Genomic DNA, 4305 nt, shown 5'->3' with positions numbered 1-4305 from the left:
AGACAATAATATTTATCTATCTGTAGAAAGATCATAACTACTTATAACTGTATAAGGACCTTAGACATTGCATGTTCTCTGTAAGTGAAAATGGCTGTTGGAGTCGTGTCTATTTTAGATTTGTGCTAGCATTGAGGACCAGGGTACTAAAAATAAAACCCCTGACTGGTGCAATCGATCAGATGAAGCCCCAGTGCAAGTGCAATTACAGCAGAAAAGAAGAACCATTCCGTGTGCCCCCTCTGCAGGGCAGTTTGTTTCGGTTGGTACTGCCAACTGGTACTGAAATAAAGGTCAACAAACCACAACCCTCTTGTTGCTTGCAATTACACGGCCCCATTAATGACCCTGCTGCAGTCCCTCCCTTCCTATCCTGCTCAGGCCCAGGTTCTGCTTCCTCTCGCCATGTGAGGAAGTGTGCTCCAACACAGGGAACACCCTGTCCTGCTGCTGGCGGGCTCCCTATGCCTCCTCTTCCAAGATTTCCTAGGCCCACAAGAAGCAGGATATGCTCTACTGGAAGTAGTGCTCAGGAATCAAAGTAATCTTAACCAACAACCTGAAACCCAATTGAAAATTAGCAGCCATAGCCTGCAGTGAACAGACACAGGCATTATGCTGAACTGAACCACCCCGTGATCTTGGGTTTTTCTTTCTGCTAAGAGTGCGCCTAAGATGGCAGCGCTCTTTACCAAGCCATGGCAGTGAAAACGTTTGTGTCTAGTATTCCAGAAAAACCCATGGTATGACAGCAGCACTATAGGCTCTTCCATGTTGCGTCCTCCATAACAATAAAACACCCTCCTGCAACTAGAACAAGCAATGTCAGTGAGTACAGCTCTGCTAGTATTTCCAAACCACGAGGTTCTGCTCACACAGACGTGTCAGACTTCCACGCTCCCACCCAACCCGCAGGAACAAAAGCCTGTACCCACCTTTCCAGAGAATGGCCTCATGCCAGGTAACCAAACTCTTCCATTTTCTGTCTTGCAGGCCTTCAGTATTTTCCTCATGCCAAAACTTGCCCTGTGGCTTTTTACTAAAGCTGCAAGACAGCAAGAGGAGGAGGGAAGACTGGAGGCTTTTATCCTGCTTTGCAAGCCCAGATCATACATATCAGCTGGTCTCAATACCCTGACACGTATAAAGACCTACCAAAACACGAGAGGCTGCTCGGGGCCCATGAGGGAGCAATACATCCCTTGCCACCAAATAAGCACGGTGGCACAGGACAGTGGCACTGCTTTTAGTTTGCTGCTTCAGTGGCAAAGTGTGTCTCAGCATTAGGATTCATTTTCTTTCTTACAAGGAGCTTTAGAAACAGTCACACAGATAATTGTCCAATGAGGTCATTTTTATCCTGACCCTTTTCTGGAATTCACTGGCCTGGAAATGTGGTTTTCTTCAGTACAGCACCGCTAGATTTGTTTATTGTACACTTATTATTATTTAAAAGGAGAAAAAGCACAGGCAGCTCCTAGAGCTATTTTTGTCCATGGATTTGTGTCCCATACTTCATTGACGTCGTCTAAGAGGGCACAAGTTCCAACACGAGCTTTTCCTGCATCCTGGATGTTTTAGCTCATCTTCCCATACAAACCGCCTGGCATTTAGTAAGATGTAAGTGCGCACTGGGAGCTTCCCCTCAGTGTACCCGAGTTTCTCTCTGCTTCCCCATGCTTATTTCTACACTACTGATAGAAATAAATTTCCCTCCACCATCCATCCAACAGCTGCAGAAGTTATTTGGTACCCAGGTGTGCAGTGTGATCATATAAACCTCCTGTCTGTGAGGACAAACCTATTTCTGCCTCCTCTGCCATCCCTTCGGCAGCCTCATCTGCCTGTGTCGCTGTTAAAGGACACACCACAGCTTCTCACTGAGTTTTAGTTTGAAAACAAGCTGCAGATGATGCAAGGCTTACTTGAAAATTAACAAGTTCCATGTTTAAGCTCATGAAAACGTGGGAAACAGCTTAGAAGTACTTCAGCAGGACTCTCGCATCACATAGGGCTCCAGAGAACGCTCCTGTCACCCTGTCCTGACATACATTTGACCTTAAGCACACAATTGCAACATCCTGCATGTCTGTAGCTGAAGTTTTCCCAGAGGGTTTTCCAGCTTGCTTATATCTACTCCGAAGTATAGCCATGTAAATATAAATTATACATGAGCATCTAACCTGTATTGGTGTGAGGCTTTGATGTTTGTGACTGCCATGCAGCATCAAGAATGGATAAAAGTCCAGCTTTTAGAAAATAACAATTTTACTCTTCATTTTATATCTAATGCACCTACACTATGACTAAACTGTAAATTAAGCCAAATGCAGATGAAGAAACGAATATGTATTGTGTATTTAAGAAACTTCCTTTAAAACAAATTATTTTATCTCAATCCAAACATGCACAATAGCAGGAAGCAGGATGACAGCATGTTTACAGCTGTATAATGGCTCCAAACCCCGTAAAGCATCCTCCCTCTGTATTAAGAAAAGATCCTTTAAGAGATGAAAAATAAGATTAGTCCAAAGGTTCTTTACTAAATTAAACTAAGACAAAAGACATCTCTGGGGCAATATTATCTAAAAATCAGTTTAAATATTGGGGGGTTTGCAAACAAATATGCAAATATTATACTGAAGATTGCTACTTTCCTGATGAATCAATGCTCGAAATTTGAGCAGAAAGTCAAGTCAGTTCCCATATCATTGAAGCTTTTAAGTAGATTGTGGGGAGATGTTCCAACCATGTTTTGGAAGTTAGTCCCTTTTTTTCCCACCGAACATTTTTGTTGCAACCAGCTTCAAAACAGCAGGTACTGTGATAGATGTTATCCTGAACTCTCCCCCACAGAAGTTGCCATTACAAGGATGCCCATCATATCAATAAAAAAAAAATGAAATTTGCTTTAAGAATCGCACTTTTAAGTGTAAATGACACAATACAGAATGGTAGCAGTGACATTTGAGGTAGCTCCAGATTAACTGGCAAAGCTCAATCCCATGGGCTGACAGGAATGCCATGAAGTTGAACAAAGGGAAATGAAGAATCATAGAATTGTATCATAGAATTGTCTGTTGGTTTGGGTTGGAAGGGACCTTAAAGCTCATCTAGTTCCAACCCCCCTGCCAATGGCAGGGACACCTTTCACTAGACCAGGTTGCTCAAAGCCCCGTCCAGCCTGGCCTTGACTGCCAGGGATGGGGCTACCACAGCTTCTTTGGGCAACCTGTGCCAGGGCCTCACCACCCTTACAGTAAAAAATTTCTTCCTAATGTCTCAATCTACCCTCTACCCCATTTCCCCTTGTTCTATCCCTACGTGCCCTTGTAAAAAAATCTCTCTCTAGATTTCTCGTGGGTCCCCTTTAGGTACTGGAAGTTGCTCTACGGTCTCCCCAGAGCCTTCTCTTTTCCAGGCTGAACAAGCCCAACTCTCCCAGCCTATTTTCACAGGAGAGGTGCTCTAGCCCTCTGAGCATCTTTGTGGCCTCCCCTGGACCGTCTACAACAGCTCCATGTCCCTCTTGTCTTGATGACACCAGAACTGTACACAGTACTCCAAGTGGGGTCTCACAAGAGCAGAGGGGCAGGATCACCTCCTTCAACCTGCTGGTCACACTTCTTTTGATGCAGCCCAGGGTACGGTTGGCTTTCTGGGCTGCGAGTGCACACTGCCGGCTCACACTGAGCTGCTTGTCAACCAGCACCCCCAGTCCTTCTCCTCAGGGCTGCTCTCAATCCAGCCTCCACCAGCCTATATTTGTACTTGGTGTGGTACCTTGCATGTGGCCTTGTTGAACTCCATGAAGTTTACACTGGCCCACCTCAAGCCTGTGAAGGTTCCTCTGATGGGATCCCTTCGCTCCAGCACGTTGACTGCTCCACACAGCTTGGTGGTGTCCTGCCTGCCATGAACACTCCTGGCTCTTAGCTGGCTCAGCCTGACTCATGGCACGTCCTACATTATGCATTTCATTTGACAACTACTTGGGACAGGGATTTCAGACATTAACACCACGTTCAGGTCAGCTCTGGATCTCCACTGTGATTGTATGCAGTGTGGAAATACCAACCAGAATTTCAGCAAGCACCACAGAATTGCCTTTAAATGAAGAAGAAACTGAAAAAACATGCTTCTCTATTCATGCTTCATTTCTCAGGCACCCCTATCGCCTATTCCCTTTTATCTCCTTTTAAAAATAGCACTGCAAGTAAAAAGCATTAATTTTAACTTTTACATTGAACTGTAGCCCCCTCCTCAAAAAAAAACCCCCAGTAATAGCAAAAGAAAACACAAGAC

This window comes from Strigops habroptila, chromosome 2, assembly GCF_004027225.2.
Source record: "Strigops habroptila isolate Jane chromosome 2, bStrHab1.2.pri, whole genome shotgun sequence".
Lineage (NCBI taxonomy): Eukaryota > Metazoa > Chordata > Aves > Psittaciformes > Psittacidae > Strigops > Strigops habroptila.
The sequence above is the reverse complement of the archived record's forward strand: the minus strand, read 5'-3'. Positions refer to the sequence as shown.